The sequence below is a fragment of the Apodemus sylvaticus genome, chromosome 13 (assembly GCF_947179515.1).
Source record: "Apodemus sylvaticus chromosome 13, mApoSyl1.1, whole genome shotgun sequence".
Taxonomy (NCBI): domain Eukaryota; kingdom Metazoa; phylum Chordata; class Mammalia; order Rodentia; family Muridae; genus Apodemus; species Apodemus sylvaticus.
Window position 1 is genome coordinate 83,463,193 of NC_067484.1, and position 26,798 is coordinate 83,489,990.

A 26,798-nucleotide genomic window follows, 5' to 3' on the forward strand; every position below is an offset into this window, starting at 1 on the left:
TTTTCCAATTTTATTGAGTATTGGCTTAAAAGTAGACTCTGATGACATTTCCTCAGTTTCTGTTTTTATATCTCCCTTTTCAATTCTGAATTTGCTAATTTGGATACTATTTCTGTTTCCTTTAGTTATGTTGGCTAGGGGTTTATCTATCTATTTGATTTTTTCAAAGATCCATCTTAAAATACACTTTCTTTGTTATGGATACCTCTTGCTTTATGCTATGTCATGAGGAGTTTTGTTTAAGCTATTGTCTATTTCATGTGGTCTGTGCTTCTTAGATGTGTATTCATAAGCGTATGACTTTCTTTTATTCATGAAAGTTTTCTCCTGTAATTTTGTTGAAGATCTGCTCTATGCCCTTGGTTTTGGTTTTTGTCTCTATCATCTATGTCCATATTCATAGGCTAGTTTTTTGTAATGGTGTCTCATGTTTCCTGAGTGTGTCTTTCCTGTTTTCTGTATTTTGCTTGATTTGTCCTCTTTCCAAGGCTTTTCTTTGAATTTTCTAATTGTGCTAGTGGGGTTTTCAGGCCTCACTTATTTCATCTTGGGTCATCTTCAGTGTTTATATCTGATGGTTGAATTCTTTTCTACGTCTTGAACTATCTTTGGTATTTCACCAGCCTTCTGTCTGCGTTTTCCTTCAGCATCACTCAGACATTTGTTCTCCTTACACGCTTCTCCTGGATTTCACTGAGTTGTTGTATGTGTTTTCTTTATACTTCTTCAATTCTTTGATGATGTTTATGATTTTTTTTTAAATGATGCAGTGTGGATTTCATCCACAATTAACTTTGACAAATATTTCACATGGTTGGTAGGATTTGGAGAAAAGATAGGATTGGCTTGAAGGTTTTTTTTTTAATAAAATATATACATATATCATTGGTATTCTTGCAATGATATCTGGACATGTACCCTTCCTTTGTGAGTTCTGAGTTTGGTAGAGGTTGAGGAAGAGTAGATATGGAGATGTGCTGGGTCAAGAGGTTAGGAATTATTTCAACATAATAAAGTCAGTTGGACAGAGGTGACAGATTGATGTGGTATTCTCATGCCAATCCTGGGTTATGTGGGTCAAGATTTTTCTGAGTAGAAAGATTGGGGATGATATGGAACAGTTCTATGGTTTGGGGGATGGGTAGGAAGGATGCTGGTCCAAGCCTAGAGTTCCTTTGCTGTGAAAGTACAGAAGGACAGACTGGGCTTATACAGTAGTTGCAGGACCCAAGCTAACTTTGGTATGTTTAAAAAAATTTGTGGATGGGGAGATGAGGGATATTCATCAACCTAGAACTTGGAGGAGGGTGTGAGGTGTCTGATCCAAGTGGTACGGTAGAAGCAGTGTAGAAGGGACTTGATGTGGTTGCAGATGGGACAGGGCCCAGTGGGATTCTGAAGCTTTCAAGGTATGGTCATATCAGACTACTATTATTTTATTTTTGTTGCTTGTTTGCTTGCTTATTTATTTATTTATTGGTTTTTCGAGACAGGGTTTCTCAAGACAGGGTTTCTCTGTGTAGCCCGGGCTGTCCTGGAACTCACTCTGTAGACTAGGCTGGCCTCAAACTCAGAAATCCGCTTGCCTCTGCCTCCCAAGTGCTCAGATTAAAGGCATGCACCACCACTGCCTGGCCAGACTGCTATTAAATGATACACACTTACATTCATAATGTGTACACAATAATTTCTAATTGTAATTATTTATGTCTAAATTAAATAAAACATGAATTCCTACGTACTAATATGATGCCTTCCAATCAAATGTGTCATTCCAGCCCCAACAATAAACCACAAACTAGGTTTCTATCAACTTTTACCTATTTATTTAACTGCTCAGCTCCAACATTCATTTATCCCAATCATAGTGTTAAATCAGAAAAAGAAACAGCAAGGTTACAGTACTTATGTACGGGTGTTGTTGCTTTTAGTAATACAAATATCACTCAACTACAACATTAATTCATGCGTACTTCTGTCTCTTACAATGAGGATGGCTTGCACATTTGTAGCAAATGTGAATTATGTGGAGTTTGCATTCTACTTGACATCCCATACCATCCTCTAATTGCCTATTATAGTAACACACTAGCCAGTTTTCTTGTCTTAAATATCCATTCTTCTTCAGGTACTCAAACCTCTTCCTAGCAAATCTCTTGAAACTACCTTTTTATTATCTGTAATTTTTCTTTTTTCCAGAACATCATATAATTCAGAACCCACAGTATTTAACTGATTGAGATGAACTTCCCTTAAAGTAGGCACTTAAGTTTCATACAGATCTTCTTCTGGTATAATAAATACTTTCTTTTTATTGATGAATCATATTTTAAATTTGATTTTAAATTGCACATCAACTTATTCATTTGTCTATTGAAGGCAATCTGAACTTCAATTTTGGCAATAATGAATAAATAACAGTTAAAAATGCTTTATTATTGTCTGAAGACGAATTTTTAATTCATTTGGATAAATACTTGAGAAAGAGATTGCTGGACCATATGGTAAAATCTTTTTGCTTGTAGAAAACTGTCTTCAAAGAAGCTTTCTGCTTTTACATTTCTTTTTGCTATGAAGAAAACAATATTTATTTGTTTGTACTTTGCCAAGAACTGGTGGTAGTCAGTTTTTCTGGATTCAGGCAATCTACAGGGTGTGTGGTAATTTACTAAACCTGCATTCACTTAATAAATGAAGGGATAGATCTCCTTTTACCATCTGTATATCTTGGGTCAGTTGATAAGTTCTCTTCAAGTCTTTTGCCAGATTCTTGGATTTTTTTATTGTGGAAGTTGGGACACCTCCTGCTCATATTTTCTTTACTGGAAGTGCATTTTTTACATATTGTTTCCTGTGTTTTATCTTTGTTTAATAAAGTCTTTGTTAGAGTGCACAATTTTACCTTTAACTCAGCCATGCCCCCTGCTGCCTTTTTTCTTACATGGATTGTACCTTTTGTGTTGTAGCTAAACCTTCATTTTTAAAGTCAAGGTCACAAATGGTTCTCCATTTTCTTACTGATGTTTTGTAGTTTTGTATTTTACAGCTTGATCTATGATCCATCCTCGAACTGATTTCTGAGGAAGGTGTAAGCCAGTTTCCCCCCTCCCTTTTCTCTTCATTATCCCACCCTTATTCTCATATATACATATCCTTAAGCAGTAGCTGGTCAAAATATTATTTTACCCATTGAAACATCTTTCAAACTTCATCAATGATCACACAGCATAATTTAATAAGTATAACAACTAATAGTTGTTTAAAAGATGGAGAGATATAAGGAGGATATGGAAAAGAGGAAATAAAGTAAGTATAATCTCAAAACATAAGAGAAATAATTGTTAAAAGGTAGAGCAAATGATGCCGTCACTGAAGCAAAATCACAGATAAACAAAGTCATAGATCCACAGAAGTGATGTCTTAGATAGTGTATCTCTCAAGAGTTGGGATTCTCCAGACTTTTTCTGCCAGCTGATTTTCAGAAACACTTCCTTGTTTATAAAGAGAAAATGCTCTCAAAACTGTAATCAGATGAAATACAACACCACTGTGAAAATTGTGAGATTAGTTCTCCCCTTGTCCATATCATAGAAAAAGGAAAATAAGCAGTCAAAACCTAGGTTTCTCCTGGCAGAGTCAATAGACAACATTACATTAAATTGCTTGTATGTTGTCTATTCCTAACAGAGATGGAGTTTCAGTCTGCTTTGAAGACTCCAGTCTGTCAAGTTCACTCCTGAGTGGAGAAATAAAGGGTGTCAGGAAAAGGAGACATTTTAAAACTTACAGATTGGGAAATATGTCAGTCTTCAAAGTGCTTTCCTGATGTGTGAAAACAATGCAAACAAACAAGCAAGCAAAAGACAATCAAGCAAGAAACAGTCAAGTGTGCTAGCTAGCGTGCTCTTGTAACTCCAGCCCAGGGGAAGTAGAGACAGGTGGATTCCTGGGGCTAGAAAGCCACTCAGTCTAGTCTACTTGATGAGTTTCAGGCCAGTAAGAGGACCTGTATCAAATACAGGTGGACCACACCTGAGGAGCACTTTATACACACACACACACACACACACACACATATATATATATATATATATATATATATATATAAAGAGAGAGAGAGAGAGAGAGAGAGAGAGAGACTTACATATACAACTAGCACCCCACCATGCACAATTATAGAAAGATTATGTTCTACTGCTGGCTGAGGCAGCTCCCTCCAGTCCCAGGGTGTAGAGTAGGAGGCAGCTTCCTGTACTCCACTGAGGGTCTATACTAGCTTATGCTTCCACACCATCTCCTGGATGAACATGTTTCAGATCATCATGACCCAATGGTCTTCATCTTCTCAATCCCCACTTCATGATAAAAGTACCATATGCAGAAATCCCTGCACCAGATGATAATTTTAAGACAAATATTTAGTCAATTACTAAAGATCTATTGTTTTCAAAATTATTGTAAATAAAGATGTTGCCAATCCAAGATCTGGTTTGTCCCAGAATCTCAAAAGTTTTGAGCACTGAAAGATGTTACATTATGTCTTTGAAAACATTCCATGTCCCTACTAAATGAACAGTGAACACAATAGCAGGAGCATTTATAACTCTGAGTTCATAGAACTCTCCTTGGAGTCCAGATCAATACCTCCAAATGCCTCTTTTTACAAGATGTGTTCTTTTATAATTTTTGGGAGCCTGTCAACTGTTCCGTTAATATTTTATAACCGATTGTAAATGTCTTGAGGTTCCAAAATTGTCAGAAACTGCCTGGACTTCTCTTTGTTGCTTACAGTGGCATTGAAACATTTGATATGTGTATAGAAGGCTCTTGTCTGTGCATAGCCTCGATTTTCACTTTATAAATATGTATACAGGAGAGATCTATAAAATCAGACTTTAATGGCATTGAAGATTTGAAAGGATAGTTTAGAGATCTGTGTACACTTTTATATTCTAGATTTTACTCTTGCTGAAAGATACTCTGCATCTTCCGTCTCCCCCCAGACTACATCAGCCTTTTTGAGTTTTTCATGTTTATAAAATTTGATATTCTCTTTACAAGTTGATAAGGAAAATATTAAAATAAGAAGGAATATTTATAGCACCTATAAATACATCCTGCTCAGAATAAATTCTGCTAGAATTGCTACTATATTAGAACTGTGTCACAATAAAATATGTCTCACTCTTTATGAATTCCTCCTGATCTATAGCTCACTCTGAACTGTGCGTGTGAGGGTGCGTAGATGAGAGCGTGTATATGTGTGACTGTGCCTGGGAAAGAGTGTGTGCATGTATGAGTGAGTACAAGGGAATACATTTAATTAGAAAGTCAAGGTAAGTATTGTTAAAATCCTTCAAATAAATGTCAACACATTAACAGGAGCCCCAAATTTACTTTTTAAATAGAGATGGTATTTAGGAAACATGTCACTACTGAAAATGAATTTAAATGTGTGCACAGAGAGATTTTTTTCCCCTCAAATATTTTACCTTGAATATAATTAAACAAAGCCTAAAGCTGCAAGACTGATCACATATCCTCCAGGTTTTTGCAAACATTGTTACTTACGCGCTTGTTCTAAGTCTGTGCATCTGTGTGTGGATGTATAATTAGCTGTTGTGAACTGGGTTCCTAGCACTTGGACATGACCACGGCGACACTGAAGTAGAGATCTGAGATCACTTTAGTAGACACTCATGACACTGTCCTACTTCCATTCCATCTTGGATAGAATGGGGAGACTCACAAGGCCTCCACAAATCCCACGGCTATATGCAAGGTAATCAGTCCATTGGTAGGGAAGTCACGTAGTTAGTGTACCTGCTCAGGAGTTACTCAGGGACAGTGGTATGGATTTTCGAGAGTCTTCCATGCTGGGAGGGGGACTCTGGTGGTTCAGTTGCCTGTGTGCAGTCCAGCATATGCACAACACTGTAGCTCTCATTCTGTCGCTTTTGCTCCAGCAAGAAATTCTGGTAAACCAATGCTTCACCAAGCTGAAGTTGGGTAGCACCCATTTTCATTTGTCTAATGCACTTTCTTTTTTTTCTTCAGTTTTTCAGAACTTAATTTTCTCTCCTCCCCGCCCCCCCCCCCCCCCCCCCCCGCCTTTGCTCAGGTGTCTGCAGAAGGGCTCAGGATCACTCAGTGGTGGCTCCAACCAACTTGGTGGCCTGCGCTGTGCGAACTGATGACCTGTCCTCAGTGGCCGGCTGCTCACTCCAGTCTTCCGTGAGGATGGCACAGAGGGTACCCGCATCCACCACACTGAGTGAGCATCCCTTGCTGTTGCATGGGATGGCAGTGTCCACACAGCCGAAGGGAGAAACTGTTTCACAGAGCAACAGTGGACAGGTTGACATAAGAGGCTGCTGTGAGGAGCTGGTGGTCAGCCCTGGCATCAGTCACTAGTAGAAGCCGTGGCTCCCTGAAGTCTCCTTGGAGCTGGTTAGTGAAGGTCCTAGGTGTGAAGGGGCCGGCAATTGGAGTGGCTCCAGCGGCAGCAGCAAACTTCAGCACAGCTCCGTGACCAGCATTACTGGAGCACAGAACACTGCGGTCCATCAGACGGGTTCTCAATGGCAACAGTAACTCAAGCTGCCAGCACCAGCTTCTCCCAGGTCCTCTTCAGATTTATGAGGTAGATACCGATATTTTTCCTTTTGCAGATGTACTGCTCCATCCGAAAGTCAAGGTTGGCGCCCCCCGCAGTGGGTTCATGCAGCAAGGAATTTGAGGACATCCTCCTCCTTCATCTGCAGGACGTCAAGGGCTCCTGACATTGTGTAAGTTTCCCTTTACGTGGGAAACCAAGAACAAAGCCGTATGGACCCGACCCCGGGTAGCCCGACCCCGGGTAGCGTGGAAATTCTAACACCCTTTCTATGTGTGGTAAATTATGCCTCTCCAAGAAATCACACAACAAACTAGTTTTAAATTTAAGTTTTCCCCCCCTTTTTCCCCTTTTCTATTCACGTTGACCGTGGATTTCACTGCATGATCAGCCTCATAAAGGCTTTTGGAAGAAGACCCAGGGTCAAAGACTGCTGTACATCATCTTATTAATCCCAAAGAGTTAAAATGGTGTGTCCAAACCCACTGCAGTGCTCTCCTGATACTGCATGAAAGCGTCCACACAGTTACAAGTTGGTATATTAGCAAGTGTAAAAATCCACAACTTACCAATTCCAAAAATAATTATTTATCTTTAGTTCTTTTTAATTTACTAAAGATACCAAATATTTCTCTTGTCATTGAAATCTGTTGAATAACTCATATTAAGTTTTAGTGAGAACATTGTAATTAAAATATTTTATTTTTGATAAAGCTAATGCAATCCTAAATTAGCTATTTAATAGAGTAAGTACATTAGAATTAAAGTTAATTTTGTTCCTAATTAGACAGAATAAAAATTAGGACTGTAAAATGTGCTTCCCAAGATATATGCAACTAATGGCAGTCTCTTGAGTCTCTTTGGATTGGTGAACTAAGCTGTGATACACATTTTCATACATACTCTAGAGTAATATGAAGAATTGTTGAAGTTCACCTTGTTTCCAACATCCCCAGAGCCAGGCAGCCGCTTTATTTATTTATTTATTTATTTATTTATTTGCAACTGACTTATTAGTTGTTGAGTTTTGATAATGATAGCAAACTGGTTCAAAAAGAAATTAAATTATTCATGTGCAAGGAAAAAGGGTTAGAAACATGTCTCCCGGGTTTTGTAATTTGGCCAAATACAAAAATCTCTCTTTAAAATCCAAATACTTCTCATTTTGGCAACAGGCATTGCACAATTTTAGCTACATTTTTCAAATATATAATCTTTTCACAACATTTTCTCTGATTTGCAGCTGACGGATTTGATGAAGTCGTGTGTACAGATATTACATGAAAAGACAAGCAGACCAGGAAAACATAAAGAGGGGTTAGTGGGGCGCTTGGGGCGGGAAAGGGAGAGCACGGCCAAGAACGTGGCCAAAGGACTTTATATTTGTATTTGACACTGTCCTTGTGAAATCCAGTAAGATGCATAAAAAGTATCTATTAATAAAAAAAAAGACAAAGCAAGACCATGATTAATTGACAGAGGCCACTATCTGGACTGCAGAAGTCCCTACTGCCTCTCCTTCCATTCCCCTAGAAAAGTAGTGATTTGGAATTTTATTTAAGTAGCTTTAATTTGTTTAGAGCTTATCACATGAGTGTGCGTCTCTATGCTTTCCAGTATGCAGTCTTACGTAGTTCCTTGACCAATCTCTGTGAGAAGAGTCAAAAATACATTTTAATGTTTTTAAACTTAGATGCTTATGAAATGTGTCTCACTTCTTAGTCTCTCTGCAAAAGAATATGTATTAATATCTGCAGAATGCCTATTGCTGATAACCATGGTCTATCATACGAAAGGTCTAGAAAATTGGAACAAATGTACTTTGTTTAAAAAAAAAAAGCATTATGGGGCTAGAGAGACGGCTCAGCCATGAAAGGCTAGGCTCACAACTGAAAACGGCATTATGCTAACTTGTTCTTTAAGCTCTGTGATTTTTAAAACTACTTTTATGTTGGATAATCTTCCCAATCATATAGAGCAAAATAATATTTTTATTATATTCCTGATTTCATTACAGTGTTACAAAACATTCAAAACTGAAAATTACATTTCATTAGTGCATCAGAAAAGATAGGAACTGATGTAACAGTTTCTAAGGCTGCAGGAGGACAGTTCCTACATTAGAAATTCTGTCTTCTTCTGTCATAATAATCCCTCCTGTCTCCAAGATACATGCATGAGCATCACTCTATGTACCAAATAATAGCAAGGGATGTACTTGATTTCCCTCTTTGAATTGAGTTTAAACTGTGGAAAATTCAGTATTTGTTTTAAGCTCCTCATCTGAGCCTCTGATGTACACCCAGAGGTCAACTGTTCATTCTTTTTTAGAATAGCCTGCTGAGATTTCGGTAGTAGCAAACACCCTGAATAACTCCATGGAAGACTCACCAGTAATCAGGAAAGCATATTTGTTGGAGATCAGCTCAAGGCTTGCAGAAAAAGTGGGTAAAAGTCTGTGGGAAGGGAGTTTAAATGGAACTCATTCTCTGAGGACCAACAGCTGAGCTCCATTTCTATGCTAAGACAACTTCCACACAGCTCATTAAACATAGAGAAATTGAGGGGTGCAGCTGTGGGGCCTTTACCCCTACATTCTAGTCTCCAGGAGGTACTCTACAGGCTACAGAAAGAGAAATCTGGACACCAACCCAACCACAAAACCCTTCACCGACATACAACATGTTCTGCTGGCATGGTGTGGTGAGACAATGGTGGCACTGAACTTGTGGGAGTGGCCATCCTATATTAGCTTTAACTTAAGGCCTGTGAGAGAAAGAACCCATTCCTATATTATGTAGATGTCCAGAAAATTGAGACTGGATAACCCAGATATCTAGGGTAGAACCAAAAAGTCTTGGTAAAAATAATGACCCCCTAGTGATATTTTGTTATATGCACAGATTGGAACTTTGTCCAGTTGTCATCAGAGAAGCTTCCTGGAACAGATGAGAATGGGTGAGGAAACCTGCACCCAGATGCTATGTGGAGAGAGAGTCTAACTTGGAGGTCTCCATGGGGTCCCTCCCCTTGGAGATTGGGGAATGGGAGGAAGAAGGGAAGAAAGACTGGAAATCAGAGGGGATAGAGAACACCAGGAGAATGTGGCCCACTGAAACTAAGCAGGGTTCCAGTTGTTCCTCAGACATTGAAGTGGTGAGCTTAGGGCCTACATGGGTCTGTACCACCATGCTCATTGTGTCATATTCTATGACTACTAGCTTGGTGTTTGGTGAGACTCCTAACTGTGAGAGCAGGCTTATCTCTGATTCTTTTGCCTCCTCTGGAGACTCTTTTCCTTCTATTGGGTTGCCTTGCCCACTTTCAGCGGGAGGGCTTTTGCCTTGTCTCATTGTAGTTTGTGTTGACTTGTTTTGTCCTATGTTGGAGTACTGCTCTTTTTTGAAGAGGAAATGGATGGGGAGTAAATCTGAGGAAGAGGGGAGATGGGAGGGAGCTAGGAGGAATTGAGGGAGAAAAAACTGTGGTTGTGATGTATCATATGAGAAAATTAAGAGAGAGAGAGAGAAAGAGAGAGAGAGAGAGAGAGAGAGAGAGAGAGAGAGAGAGAGAGAGAGAGAACAGGGAGCTAGTGAGATGGCATTGCAAGTAGGAGCACTTACTTGCTCTACTAACTGGATGTCTTAAATATGTTCCTATTTCCCACATAAACATGGAAGGAGAGAAACCTGCTGTGTGTGTGTGTGTGTGCGTGTATGTGTGTGTGTGTGTGTGTGTGTGTGTACATGTGTCATGGCTTATATGTGGAGGCCAGAGAACAACTTTCAGGAGTCCATTTTCTTCTTCCACTGTGAATTTCAAGGCTTGGACTCACGTCCTCAGCTTTGGCATCTGCACCTTGGCCCACCTTACACGCCCTAGTTTCACAGTCCAGAGTGACCACTGCATCTTTATTCACTGCAGTGTGATTTCCTAAAGGTAATTATGGGGCTACTGAATGAACATGATTTCAGAATCTGACCCATATATGGGGCTAAACTCCACTATTTACTCCAGTGTGAACTAAGGGACATAGTGTAATCACTGAGAGATTCAATTGATTCCTCCCTGTAAGTATTAACTTTAAGTTCAAGAAAGAATTTTAAAAATTCTTAGCACACACAATTTGATAAACCCAAAGGAGACCATCTGAGAACACCTTCTTTACTGGGTATGGTCATGGTCCCTACATCTCTTGCTTGTCAGTGAAGACTACCAAGGAGCCTGAACCTTCACTCTGTAGCAATGGAAGGAAAGGGTCTCTTCCTTCCCTGCCCATGTGGTGTTAAAGCAGAATTCAAGGCATAAAGCATTAAATTATTGCAAAAACTGCCTATTTTACCTCTAAAGGCCATATTTTACAACATAACTGTGGAAGATTTACATTTCAGATAGCACAGCACTCACACTCAGAAGGCAGAAGGAAGTGACTACAAATAATAATTCCAGAGGGTTTTAAACTTCCTACTCATAATTTAAAAGCATGTTTTGTCATATTTCCAGTAGAGCAAATATGAGTTTTATTTCACAGGTTTGGGAGAAAAATATTACATTATTTCTATGCTGAATCACTGACCAAATTGTTGGGAGGCAGCATGTCTCGCTAACATTTCTGAAAAATGGCATGGCTTAATTAACATTTTCTCTATCCAGGACTAGAGGTGATAAAACATGTCTTTCATCCATGTCTCAAGCAAGAGTGAGAAGACAAGACTCGTGGCAACTGCTCAAAAAATATTCAATGGGTCCCTCCGTGTGTAATCTTTCATTGGTGGTTTAGTCCTTGGGAGCTCTTGGGGGTACTGGTTGGTTCGTATTGTTGTTCCTCCTATGGGGCTGCAAACCCTTTCGGCTCCTTGGGTCCTTTCTCTAGCTCCTCCATTGGAGACCCTGAGCTCAGTCCAATGGTTGGCTGAGAGCATCCACCTCTGTATTTGTCATGCACTGGCACAGTCTCTCAGGAGACAGCTGTATCAGGCCCCTGTCAGCAAGCACTTGCTGGCATCCACAATAGCATCTGGGTTTGGTAACTGTATATGGGATGGATTCCCAGGTGTGGGCAGTCTTTGATGGCCTTTGCTTCAGTCTCTGTTCCACATTTTGTCTCTGTATCTCCTCCCATGGGTATGTTTTTCCCCTTTCTAGGACTGAAGTATCCACAGTTTGTTCTTCCTCCTTCTTGGGCATTATTTGATATGTGAAATGTGTCTTGGGTATTCCAAGCTTCTGGGCTAATATCCATTTATCAGTGAGTGCATACCATGTGTGTTCTTTGTGAATGGGTTACCACACTCAGGATGATATTTTCTAGTTCCATCCATTTGCCTAAGAATTTAATGATGTAGCAGAGGATGGCCTTGTTGGACATCAATGAGAGGAGAGGCCTGTGACACCTCAATGTCACAGTATAGAGAAATGTCAGGACAGAGAAGCAGGAGTTAGGTGGGTTGGTGAACAGGAGGAGGAGAAATGGGATAGGGGATTTTTGGAGGGGAAACAGAAAGGGAATAACATTTGAAATGTAAATAAAGGAAATAACTAATAAAGAACAAAAAACAAAAATCCACTTGATATGTAAATAAAGAAAATATCCAATAAAAAGTAAAAGAAAAAGAAAAAATATTCAATGGGAAAATTTCATTTTTCCTTATGGCTGTATATAAGTCCATTATGCAATATGTCACATTTCCTTTATCTGTTCATCCTGGAAGTAGTCACCTACTGAGAGGCTCTGTATAATTAGTGTCAACTGTGGAAAACTGAGAGAAGGTCAGGTCTGTTGGGTGGGTAGGAAGGATTGTCTTGATTGTGTTAACTGAGGATGGGAACACTTACCCACTGTGGGAGATCCTGGACTATAAGGAGAGAAGTATCTGAGAAGGAGGCATTCAGCATCCCTGCTTCCTGATTTTGGATGCAATGTGGCCATGTCTGAAGGTCCTGCAGCCTCCATTTCTCCACTATACCCTTGATGAATGAGCTGGAATGACCTAGTCAACCTTTCCTTTGTTTTTATCAGAGGATTTTTATCACAGAAGCAGAAACAGAAATGAAGATAGGCATCCAGGGTGATTTCATTTTCTAGCTATTGTGAACATAGCATCAAAAGATGCCTGTGCAGGAGGATCAATGAAACAGGATTGAAGATCCAGAAATGAACCCACACACCTATGGCCACTTGATCCTCGACAAAGAGGCTGAAAACATCCAATGGAAAAAAGATAGCCTTTTCAACAAATGGTGCTGGTTCAACTGGAGGTCAGCATGCAGAAGAATGCGAATTGATCCATCCTTGTCTCCTTGTACTAAGCTCAACTCCAAATGGATCAAGACCTCCACATAAAGCCAGACACTCTGAAGCTAATAGAAAAGAAACTGGGGAAGACCCTTGAGGACATCGGTACAGAGAGAAAGTTTCTGAACAGAACACCAATAGCTTATGCTCTAAGATCAAGAATTGACAAATGGGACCTCATAAAATTACAAAGTTTCTGTAAGGCAAAGGACACCATCAAGAGGAAAAATCGGCAACCAACAAATTGGGAAAAGATCTTCACCAATCCTACATCAGATAGAGGGCTAATATCCAATATATATAAAGAACTCAAGAAGTTAGACTCCAGAAAACCAAACAACCCTATTAAAGAAATGGGGTACAGAGTTAAACAAAGAATTTTCACCTGAAGAACTTCGGATGGCGGAGAAGCATCTTAAAAAATGCTCAACTTCATTAGTCATTAGGGAAATGCAAATCAAAACAACCCTGAGATTTCACCTTACACCAGTCAGAATGGCTAAGATTAAAAATTCAGGAGACAGCAGGTGTTGGAGAGGGTGTAGAGAAAGAGGAACACTCCTCCACTGCTGGTGGGGTTGCAAATTGGTACAACCACTCTGGAAATCAGTCTGGCAGTTCCTCCAATAACTGGGCACCTCACTTCCAGAAGATCCTGCTATACCACTCCTGGGCATATACCCAGAGGATTCCCCACCATGTAATAAGGATACATGCTCTACTATGTTCATAGCAGCCCTATTTATAATTGCCAGATGCTGGAAAGAACCCAGGTATCCCTCAACAGAAGAGTGGATGCAAAAAATGTGGTATATCTACACAATGGAGTACTATTCAGCCATTAGAAACAATGAATTCATGAAATTCTTAGGCAAATGGATGGAGCTAGAGAACATCATGCTAAGTGAGGTAACCCAGACTCAAAAGGTGAATCATGGTATGCACTCACTAATAAGTTAATATTAACCTAGAAAACTGGAATACCCAAAACATAATCTACACATCAAATGAGGTACAAGAAGAAAGGAAGAGTGGCCCCTTGTTATGGAAAGACTCAATGAAGCAGTATTCAGCAAAACCAGAACGGGGAAGTGGGAAGGGGTGGGTGGGAGGACAGGGGGAGAGAAGGGGGCTTACGGGACTTTCGGGGAGTGGGGGGGCTAGAAAAGGGGAAATCATTTGAAATGTAAATAAAAAATATATCAAATAAAAAAATTTAAACAAACAAACAAACAAAAAAGATGCCTGTGTGCAAGTATCTCTGTGTGTTCATTTAAGAAACCAAACAATTTATATCAATGTAGATCACTTTGTATGTAGTCAGCATCTTGACTGACTAGTGTGTGATTAAGAGTGCTCCTTGTTTCCACACCTTACATAATGTAATGTATGACTTATGTAATGTATGACTATGTAGTAATCACTATACCATGCTAAGAGAAAATAAAATTTCTCAAAGTAACAAATATTTTACATAAAATAAGGCATGTATATATCCACAAATACGTGTCATTAATTTTCACAAAACTTTTGCAATCAACATGGTTAATATATACAAAAACCATAAATTAGTACTGGGATTGAAAAAATATAAAAAGGAATTTTATTTCAGAACATTCAGAGAAACTTTCCATTGCAGAACTCATGGGTGAGCTAGGAAAGAAAAGCTAATATCATAAAAGTATTTTTAAACCCAGGGAGAATGGAAATACTGTCTAGCAAATTTCATGAAAAATATTTTTAAAACAGCCTTAAAACCATCTTAACAAAAATAAAAGATTAGCCAAGTGTTTTAAATTTTCAACTAAAATGAACTTCAGACTCAATAATGAATCCAAGAAAACTACAGTAGATTAGAAGGAAATAATAAATATAAAAGCAAAAGTTCTAGAAAATGGATGTTTTAATGAAACTTTAAGTTCTTTAGAAAACAAAAACTATTCACACTTTTTGCTAAATTAATAAAGAAAATTGACATACAAAGGTTTTTCATGGTGAAAACATTGAAACAGAAATGTTTTACTTTTTAAAGTGTTTTCAAAGTTTATTTTAAAAACCTCTTTGTAAAGCAGTTAAAGCCCTGATACAATTAATAAATTTATAAGAAAATTTTTTGACAAAATTGGTCCCATTAAAGATTGAATTCATCAACACACCAGTTTTCTGTAGGAGAAAACCTTGAAGTTGTTAAGCAAATTCTTAACAATTAACACAGGGCAGCTAGTTCCCAGGGGAAATGTGGCAGATCCTTTTTAGTACTTCACATTGTTTTGCTCAAGTCAATTTAATAAAAAAAATGTAATAGCAACATGTGAATTAGAAAATAAGTAGAATTGTTTCCTGGGTATTCCAAGCTTCTGGGCTAATATCCGCTTATCAGTGAGTGCATACCATGTGTGTTCTTTTGTAATTGGTTCGCCTCACTCAGGATGACATTCTTCAGTTCCACCCATTTGCCTAAGAATTTCATGAATTCATTGTTTTTAATAGCTGAGTAATATTCCATAGTGTAAATATACCAAATTTTCCGTATCCATTCCTCTGTTGAGGATATCCTGTTGAGAATACCCAGGAAACAATTCACATATCAAATGATGCCCAAGAAGAAGGAAGGAGTGGTCCCTGGTCCTAGGAAGGCTCAGTGCAACAGTGTAGGGGAATACCAGGATAGGGAAGTGGGAAAGGGTTGTTCCCCAGAACAGAGGGAGGAAAGAGGGCTTATGGGTATTTCTGGGAGGGGGATCCTAGAAAGGGGAAATCATTTGAAATTTAAATAATGAATATATCGAATAAAAAATATGATAAAAAAAAAAAAGAAAATAAGTAGAATTTCTCTGTTAGCCAAAGGTCAAGAGAGTACCCAGGAGAACCAAGAGAATTGATGATATTGCCAAAAAGTAAGTACAACAGTACACACATGAATAATATATAAAAATCAATAATTCTTCATAGCAACAATAGCCAGTAAGAAGATAAAGTGGTAGAGATATTTCTATTTTCTTTTGCTAAAGAAAATAAAAAATACCTAGGAAAACTTTAGTGGACAGTGAGCAGAAACTATGAAAACTGCATACAGAGAAAACACATCTACTGCAGCAAGACAAGCCCACCTAAGAACAGTGTCATTTTGTTTCTGAAAGAAATATATAAATTTTATATACTTCAATAAAAATGCCATTAAATTCATTCCATGCAGGTAGAAAACCGTATATTAAATTTAATGTGAAGGAATTTGAATGCAAGGATCATTTAGAAAACAACTAAAAATACAGCTAGGTAGCAGAATATTCACCTGGCATACATGAAGTATGGGATTGACCCAGGCTTTGGGTACACTCTGTTAATTCCAGCAGCCTAGGAATTGGATGCAGTAGTTGCGGGTCATCCTTAGTTACATAGGGCCAGCCTAGAGTCCATGAGGCCCTGAAAAAGAGGAAGACCACACACACTGCAGTTGCAGAGCTAGAACGGACCATGGACTCTCACTGACTGCTAACTTTTGCAGGGTTGGAAAGTGCTATAAAGGTTGTTGGAGGAGAACAAGTCATCATTGGTCTTCCCTGGCACTGGTTACTGTGATACCATGCTGGGTAAGATGAGCTCACTGGTGCAATAGTGAGCTTGCTTTTCTGAGGTAAGCAACGCCTCTTCTGATTGTACTTAAGGTATGCTTCACAGAAAGTAGTAATTCATGCCTGGTATTGAAGATATAGTTTTTTAAAAAACGTCACAGAGGTCACAAGTCCAAGGAGGAAACCACACTGTTTTGGGTTTGCTAGTCATATGGTCCACTTGCCTTATTTTATTGATGATCATGCCCACACGATTTCGCTACTTTCAACTATGGTTAGAGATGCTTCTTACTGCAGTATCAGTTTACACAGAGACTCGTAATTCCTTCAAGTGCTGAGATTAAGTGACTATGAGACATCAATGTCAAACCGCCTGTCCCTCAAGGCTCAGCAGAAGAGATAGAACAAAGAATGTAAGAGACAGAGGATGAGGCCGAGAGCTCTGAAATGCTGTCCTCTGGCCTTAGATGGCTATAGCACATCCACTATGCACTCCAAAGCCACATCTGGTTGAACAGCTGCTATTGGCAGTTTATAGCCTCTGGGTGGAGGAGAATCGTATCTTATAAGGCATAACTTCTGATAAGTTGCCCATCCCCAGTAGATTGCTCCACACCCATGTACATGTGGGCTTCACTAACTGGACCTAGTGGGTTCTTTAAAATGAGTCAAGGAGTTGGAAGAGGGGATGTAAAAGAGCATATGCATGGAGCTTGTTGGAGATCATGTTTCATTGAATACATGTTTGAAATCTTGAAGAATGAAGAGAAATGTAAATGATATGAAATTGGGAAACAAAGATACATGAAAGAGTCCTAGGGGGAATTTGAAGGCATCAATTAGAGATCATATAATTACATTACAAGGTTTTCTTGTTCTAAATTTTTAAAGAAATAAAATATACCATTAAAAGATAAAATGAAAGAATAATTAACAAGATGATGAAGAAGAGAAGTAGTATGAACTATAAAGAGCAATGTTGAAAAAGATAAGTATCTATGCTTCACACCATATAACGAAATATTCCCTTCACAGGAACCATTGAGCTAAATATTGAGGTTACATACAAGTAATGAGTGAAAATTTCTGTGACACTCAGAAACCCTGGTGAAGAGGTTTCTAGTTTGGAGGCAATATCCACATATATTACTTTAAAAGCTGACAAATTCTATAGTATTTGTAATAGCTAGTTGTGAAGGGTATTTATGGTTGTCAATTTGACATCTAAAATGAACTAGAATAAAAAATGGTGGGGGGCACTCCTTTGAAGAGATTTTACTTAATTGAAGTGAGAAGATCCATTTTTAATCTAGATCTTTGAGGTGGGAAGGCCCACCTCAAATCTGGGCCACACCTCCAACTGGAAACCAATACAAGCACATGGAAGAAGGAAGCCTTGTTAGCAAGTCCGTTCCTTCACAGGCCTTAGAACACACTTCCTTGGGATTTCAGTGAATACTTAAGACTAGCTGAGACATCCAGTTTGTGTAATAAAGATACTAGATTCTTGGGACAGAAGGCTGCCATTATTGGATTAACTGGACCACAGCCTTTATGTCATTCTAATAAATTATATATTATATATAGGCAGGACCATGACTAATAGACTAGTAAACTTTCTGAGGGGGAGGAGAGAGAGAGAGAGAGAGAGAGAGAGAGAGAGAGAGAGAGAGAGAGAGAGAGAGAGAGAGAGAGAGAGACTATATAAAGACAAATGACAAACAAGAGAAAACTATACAGTGCACTGCCCAGCTGAATCTTTTGTGTGTATTTGCAAGTGTGTGTGTGAGAATGTTGTACAGGTGTAAATAATGTGTGTACATGTGCGTGGAATTGTGTCATACATGAGTACACACACAGGAGTCACCCAAGGGTATTGGTTGTCATTCTCTATCACTCTCCAACTTGTTCTTTAATACAAGGTCTTTCACTGAATCTAGACCCAGGACAGCAGCCAGCAAGCTCCACTGAGCCACACTGATTGTCATATGTTTATTTCCCACATCTCTGAGGTTATAGATGCAAGCCCTCACATGACTTTTTCTGTAACTATATAAATTCCAACTTTCATCTTCACAGTACACCAGTTAGTTTTCATCAACTTGGAACAAGCTAGAGACACCAGGAATGAAAGAACCTCAATTGGGAAATTGCCTTGATCAGATTGGCTTATGGGTCAATTGGATGTTTTCTTTACTGATGATTGTGGGAAGGTTCAGCCCACTATAGACAGTGCTATCCTGGGCATGCAGTCTTGGATGGTGTAAGAAAACCAGCTGACCAAGAGCAAGAAAGCAAGCCATTATTCAGCACTCTATAATCCACATTCTCTGCTTTAATTCCTGTTTCCATGTTTGAGTTCTTGCCCTGGCTTCCTGTAATGGCGGATTTAACAGGTTAGACTTAAGAGGTTCCCATCTTTAACCTGTGAGATATAATAAACTCTTTCCTCCCCAGGTTGATTTTAGCCAATGTTTTATCACAGAAACAAAATTGGGAGATGTCCTAGTTAGGGTTTTATGGCTGTGTACAGACACCATGACCAAGGCAAGTCTTATAAATGACAACACTTATTTGGGGCTACTTACAGGTGTCATTAAGGTGGACCGCATGGCAGCATCCAGGCAGAAATGGTGCAGGAAGAGGTGAGGGTTCTACATCTTCATCCTAAGGAAGCCAGGAACAGACTGAGCATCCTCAGGCATCTAGGAAGAAGGTCTCCAAGTCTGTCCCGACAAGGACACACCTCCTCCAACAAGCCCACACCTTCCAACAGTGCCACTCCCTACAACAAGCATACACAAACGATCACAGGACATGTAGCAAGTACTCTTATCCACTGAGCTGTTTCCTCAGCTCCAGACTATGTTCCCAGCATATGAAGAACTGCATTTGACATCTTGGTTCTTGAATTAGACATGTTTTAATAACTCACACTTCTGGAACCTTCCTTGCAAAAGGCCTTTTTTTTTTTTTTTTTTTTTTTTGCATGGAGTCATTCTTGTGGTAATTTTAAACAAGACATAAAATTTCATTATTTAGTTTACATTTGTATATGGCATAGATCTGAAAACTCCTGAGATTCAGGCAAAGCTGTCCATTGGCAAATTGAGCTGAGAATCATTTGATTCTAAAGTCATGTCCACAACTGGAATCTATGTTAAATGGCAGGAGGTTCAGGTTTTGAAAAGTAAATTTGTTTGCCTCTTTCCCCGGTCAATTTATTGCTTTCATTTGTGTCTCTGCTGTGCATTCGGGTTAGTCTGCAGGTAAATTCTCCACAGCCTGTTTGAATAAATGGATGTTAATGAATAGAATATTGAACTTTTTCTTGCCTAAATTACCTTTAACAAGACATTTTAGAGTTAATTTAATCTAGTGCCTTAGGAAGGTAGTAAGTGGTTTACTTAGTTCATTAAATGAGACAACTTGGAAGAAAATAAACATCATAAATACTGTAAAACATTGGTTATTTTATTATTTACAACCCATTTTGAAGTTGTTCAAGTGAAAATGTAAACTGCTGTCATTAATCACATTCCTCTCTTTCTTATATCATTGAGTAGTAGATTGTTAAGCTTATTTTAACAATTTATATTAAACTCAGAAATGATTTCATTTGTATCTTTAAACTATATGGAAATATTATATGACACTTTATGGAAATGTTATGATGGATGTGCACAGGCAATCTTAAGCATAGAAATAAAATGCTGCATTCTTTCCCTACAGGGATAGATGTGTTATTCTTTTTTTTAATTTTTAATTTTCTATATTCTTTGTTTACATTCCAAATGATTTTCTTTTTCCCGGTTCCCCCCTGCCCCAAAGTCCCATAAGCCCTCTTCCCTCCACCCGTTCTCTGATCTACCCCTTCCTACTTCTCTGTCCTGGTACTCCCCTACAATGCTAGATCAAGCCTTTCCAGGACCACGGAACTCTCCTTCCTTCTTCTTGGGAGTCATTTGATATGTGAATTGTGTCTTGGGTACTCAGAGCTTCTGAGCTAATATCCTTATCAGTGAATGCATTCCATGTGTGTTCTTTTGTGATTGGGTTACCTCACTTAGAATAATATTTTCCAGATCCAACCACTTGCCTAAATTTTTCATGAATTCATTGTTTTTAATAGCTGAGTAGTATTCCATTGGGTAAATATACCACTTTTTCTGTATCCATTTCTCCATTGAAGGACATATGAGTTTTTTCCAGCTTCTGGCAATTATACATAGGACTGCTATGAGCATAGTGGAACATGTGTCCTTATTGTATGCTAGGGAATCCTCTGGGTATATCCCAGAAGTGGTATTGCAGGGTCCTCCGGAAGTGTTATACCCAGTTTTCTGAGGAAACTGCAGACTGATTTCCAGAGTGGTTCTACCAACTTGCATTCCCACCAGCAGTGGAGGAGTGTTCCTCTTTCTCCACATCCTCGCCAATACCTGCTGTCTCCTGAGTTTTTAATCTTAGCCATTCTGACTGGTGTGAGGTGAAATCTCAGGGTTGTTTTGATTTGCATTTCCCTAATGACTAATGATGTTGAGCATTTTTTAAGGTGCTTCTCAGCCATTAGAAGTTCTTCAGGTGAAAATTCTTTGTTTAGCTCTGTACTCCATGTTTTATAGGGATATTTGGCTCTCTGGAGTCTAATTTCTTGAGTTCTTTGTACATATTGGAATATATACAGACATTAGAAGTTCTTCAGGTGAAAATTCTTTATTTGTCTCTGTACCCCATTTTTTATAGGGATATTTGGCACTCTATAGTCTAATTTCTTGAGTTCTTTGTATATATTGGATATTAGCCCTCTGTCTGATGTAGGGTTGGTGAAGATCCTTTGCCAATTTGTTGGTTGCCATTTTGTCCTTTTGACAGTGTCCTTTGCCTTACCAAAACTTGGTAATGTTATGAGGTCCCATTTGTCAATTCTTGACCTTAGAGCATAAGCTATTGGTGTTCTGTTCAGAAACTTTTCCCTTGTGCCCATGCCCTCAAGGGTCTTCCCCAGTTTCTTTTCTATAAGTTTCAGTGTGTCTGGTTTTATGTGGAGATCCTTGATCCACTTGGAGTTGAGCTTAGTGCAAGGAGATAAGAATGAATCAATTCACATTCTTCTGCATGTTGACCTCCAGTTGAACCAGCACCATTTGTTGAAAAGGCTATCTTTTTTCCACTGCATGGTTTCAGCTCCTTTGTCAAAGATCAAGTGACCATAGGTGTGTGCATTCATTTTTGGGTCTTCAATCCTACTTCATTGATCTACCTGCCTGTCACTGTACCAATACCATGCAGTTTTTAACACTATTGCTCTGTGGACTGCTTGAGGTCCAGGATAATAATTTCCCTGGAAGTTCTTTTACTGTTGAGAATAGTTTGCTCTTTCTAACTCTATGAAGAACTGAGTTGGGATTTTGATGGGGATTGCATTGAATCTGCAGATTACTTTTGGCAAGATGGCCATTTTTACTATATTAATCCTGCCAATCCGAAAGGAAGGCAGATTTTTCCATTTTCTTAGGTCTGCTTCAATTTCCTTCTTCAGAGACCTGAAGTTCTTCTTACACAGATCTTTCACTTGTTTGGTCAGAGTCACCCCAAGATTCTTTATATTGTTTGTGGCTATTATGAACGGTGTCATTTCCCTAATTTCTTTCTCAGCCTGCTTATAATTTGGGTATAAGAAGCCTACTGATTTGCTTGAGTTGATTTTATCACCAGTCACTTTGCTGAAGTTTTTTATCAGCTGTAGGAGTTCTCTGATGGAGTTTTTGGGTCACTTAAGTATACTATCATATCATCTGCAAATATTGATAGTTTGACTTCTTCCTTTCCAATTTGTATCCCTTTGACTTCCTTATGTTGTCTAATTGCTCTAGCTAGAACTTCAAGTGCTATATTGAAAAGATATGGAGAGAGGGGGCAGCCTTGTCTAGTCCCTGATTTTAGTGGGATTGCTTCAAGTTTCTCTCCATTTAGTTTGATGTTGGCTATCGGTTTGCTGTATATTGCTTTCACTATGTTTAGGTATTGGCCTTGAATTCCTGTTCTTTCCAAGACTTTTAGCATGAAAGGATGCTGAGTTTTGTCAAATGCTTTTTCAGCATCTAATGAAATGACCATGTGTTTTTTCTTTTTGAGTTGATTTATGTAGTGGATTGCATTGATGGATTTCCGTATATTGAACCATCCCTGCATCCCTGGGATGAAGCCTACTTGATCATGGTGAATGATCATTTTGATGTGTTCTTGGATTCCATTGGCAAGAATTTTATTGAGTATTTCTGTGTCGATATTCGTAAGGGATATTGGCCTGTAGTTCTACTTTTTTGTTGGATCTTTGTGTGGTTTTGGTATCAGTGTAATTGTGGTTTCATAGAACGAGTTGGGTAGTGTTCCTTCTATTTCTATTTTGTGGAATAATTTGAAGAGTATTGGTGTTAGGTCTTCTTTGAAGGTCTGATAGAATTCTAAACTAAAACCATCTGGTCCTTTGCTTTTTTGGTTGGAAGACTTTCTATGACTCCTTCTGATTCTTTAGGCATTATGGGACTGTTTAGATGATCTATTTGATCCTGATTTAATTTTGGTATTTGGTATCTGTCTAGGAAATTCACCATTTTCTCCAGATTTTCCAGTTTTGTTGCGTATAGACTTTTGTAGTAGGATCTGATGATTGTTTGAATTTCCTCCATTTCTGTTGCTTTTTTTTCCACATCCATTCCTTTTATTATTCTTTTTTTAATTTTCTATATTCTTTGTTTACATACAAATTGCTTTCGCCTTTCCTGGTTCCCCCCTCCCCATATGTCCCATATGCCCTCTTTTCCCCACCCATTCTCCAATCACCCCCCCTCCCTTTTCTCTGTCCTTGTACTCCCCTACAATGCTGGATCAAGCCTTTCCAGGATCAGGCCCTCTCCTTCCTTCTTCATGGGAATCATTTGATATGCTAATTGTGTCTTGAATATTCAGAGTTTCTGGGCTAATTAATATCCACTTACCAGTGATTTCATTCCATGTGTATTCTTTAGTGATTGGGTTACCTCACTTAGGATGATATTTTCCAGTTCCAACCATTTGCCTAAAAACTTCATTAATTCATTGTTTTTAATTGCTGAGTAGTATTCCATTGTATAAATATACCATGTTTTCTGTATCCATTCCTCCATTGAGGGACATCTGGGTTCTTTCCAGCTTCTAGCTATTATAAATAAGGCTGCTATGAACATAATGGAGCATGTGTCCTTATTGCATGCTAGGGAATCCTCTGGGTATATGCCCAGGAGTAGTATAGCTGGGTCCTCTGGAAGTGTCATGCCCAGTTTTTTGAGGAACCGCCAGACTGATTTCCAATGTGGTTGTGCCATCTTACAATCCCACCAACCATGGAGGAGATAGCAGGTGTTGGTGAGGATGTGGAGAAAGAGGAACACTCTTAGCCATTCTGATTGGTGTGAGGTAAAATCTCAGGATTGTTTTGATTTGCATTTCCCTAATGACTAATGATGTTGAACTTTTCTTAAGGTGCTTCTTGGCCGTCTGAATTTCTTCAGTTGAAAATTTTTTGTTTAGCTCTGTACCCCATTTTTAATAGGGTTATTTGGTTCCCTGGGGTCTAACTTCTTGAGTTCTTTGTATATATTGGATATTAGCCCTCTGTCTGATGTAGGGTTGGTGAAGATCTTTTTCCAGTTTGTTGGTTGCAGTTTTGTTCTTTTGACGTGTCCTTTGCCTTACAGAAGCTTTGTAATTTTATGAGGTCCCATTTGTCAATTCTTGATCTTAGAGCATAAGCTATTGGTATTCTGTTCAGGACCTTTTCCCTTGTGCCCATGTTCTCAAGGGTCTACCCCAGTTTTTTTTTTTCTATTAGTTTCAGTGTGTCTAATTTTATGTGGAGGTCTTTGATCCACTTGGAGTTGAGCTTAGTACAAGGAGATAAGAGTAGATCAATTCGCATTCTCCTGCATGCTGACCTCCAGTTGAATCAGCACCATTTGTTGAAAAGGCTATCTTTATTCCACTGGATGTTTTCCACTCCTTTGTTGAAGATCAAGTGACCATAAGTGTGTGGGTTCATTTCTGGGTCTTCAATTCTATTCCGTTGATCCACTTGCCTTTCACTGTACCAATACCATGTAGTTTTTAACACTATTGCTTTGCAGTATTGCTTGAGGTCTGGGATACTGATTCTCCCAGAAGTTCTTTTACTGTTGAGAATAGTTTTAGCTATCCTGTATTTTTTGTTATTACAGATGAATTTGAGAATTGCTTTTTCTAACTGTATGAAGAACTGAGTATATGATAAGTATAATTTGGATACTGTCTCTGTGCCCTTTGGTTAGTCTGGCTAAGGGTTTATCTATTTTGTTGATTTTCTCAAAGAACCAGCTCCTGGTTTTGTTGATTCTTTGTATGGTTCTCTTTGTTTCCACTTGATTGATCTCAGCCCTGAGTTTGATGATTTCATGTCTTCTACTCCTCCTGGGTGAAATAGCTTCTTTTTGCTCCAGGGCTTTCAGGTGTGTCCTTAAGCTGCTAGTGTATGCTCTCTCCAGTTTCTTTTTGGAGGCACTCAGGGCTATGAATTTTCCTCTTAGCACTGCTTTCATTGTATCCCATAAATTTGGGTATGTTATGCCTTCATTTTCATTAAATTCTAAAAAGTCTTTGATTTCTTTCTTAATTTCTCCTTTGGCCAAGGTATCATTGAGAAGAGTATTGTTCAGCCTCCATGTTTATGTGGGCTTTCTGTTGTTTTTGTTGCTATTATCAGATCATTATTCCATAGTGATCTGAAAGGAGGCATGGGAGTAGTTCGATCTTCTTATATTTGTTGAGGTTTGTCTTGTGACCAATTATATGGTCGATTTTGGAGAAGGAACTATGAGGTGCTGAGAAAAAGGTATATTCTTTTGCTTTAGGATGAAATGTTTTATATAAATATAAATATAAACATAAATAAACATAAATATTTTATGTTTTATACATATATATATAACACACATATATAACATATATATGGTGGGATTGTGTATATATATATATATATATGGTGGGATTGTAAGATGGTACAACCACTCTGGAAATCAGTCTGGCAATTCCTCAGAAAACTGGGCATGATACTTCCAGAGGACCCAGCTATACTACTCCTGGGCATATACCCAGAGGATTCCCCAGCATGCAATAAGGACACATGTTCCACTATGTTCATAGCAGCCTTATTTATAAGCCTTATTTAATATATAATATATAATATATATTATATATTAAATCCAATTGGTCCAATGCTTCAATTAGTTTCGCTGTGTCCCTGTTTAGTTTCTGATTTCTTGATCTGTCCATTGAGGAGAGTGGAGTGTTGAAGTCACCCACAATTATTGTGTTAGGTACAATGCGTGCCTTGAGCTTTAGTAAAGTTTTTTTTTACGAATGAGGATGCCCTTGCATTTGGAGCATAGATGTTCAGAATTGAGATTTCTTCTTGGTGGATTTTTCCTTTGGCCAGTAAGAAGTGTCCTTCTGTGTCTCTTTTGATGACTTTAGGGTGAAAGTCAATTTTATCTGATATTAGAATGGATACTCCAGCTTGTTTCTTAAGACTATTTGCTTGTAAAATTGTTTCCAGACTTTTACTCTGAGGTAGTGTTTGTCTTTGACACTGAGGTGTGTTTCCTGGAAGCAGCAAAATGTAGGGTCCTGTTACATATCCGGTCTGTTAGTCTATGTCTTTTTATTGGGGAATTGAGTCCACTGATGTTAAGAGATATTAAGGAATAGTGATTATTACTTCCTGTCATTCCTGACATTTGTGTTCTCTTAGAGTCTGTATAAGATCTGCCCAGAATCTTCTAGCTTTTATGGTCTCTGGTGAAAAGTCTGGTGTAATTCTAATTGGTCTTCCTTTATGTTACTTGGCCTTTTTCTCTTACTGCTCTTAATATATAATTTGTTTAGTAAATTTGCTTAGTACATTTGGAGTTTTGATTATTATGTGATAGGAGGTATTTCTGTTCTGGTCCAGTCTGTTTGGAATTCTGTAGGCTTCTTGTATATTCATGGGAAACTCTCTCTTTAGGTTAGGGAAGTTTTCTTCCATAATTTTGTTGAAGATATTTTCTGGCCCTTTAAGTTGTAAATCTTCACTTCTATACCTATAATCCTTAGGTTTGGTCTTCTTATTGTGTCCTGGAGTTCCTGGATGTTTTGGGTTACAAGCATTTTGCATTTTCTTTGACTGTTGAGTCAATGGTTTCTATGGTATCTTCAGCATCTGAAATTCTTTCTATCTCTTGTATTCTGCTGTTGATATTCG

At 38.5% G+C, this 26,798-nt stretch overlaps 1 pseudogene; it reads right to left on the minus strand.

The window, feature by feature from the left end:
* Positions 1-5,181: 5,181 nt before the first annotated feature.
* Positions 5,182-6,785, minus strand: LOC127663671 (40S ribosomal protein SA-like; annotated as a pseudogene).
* Positions 6,786-26,798: the final 20,013 nt, after the last annotated feature.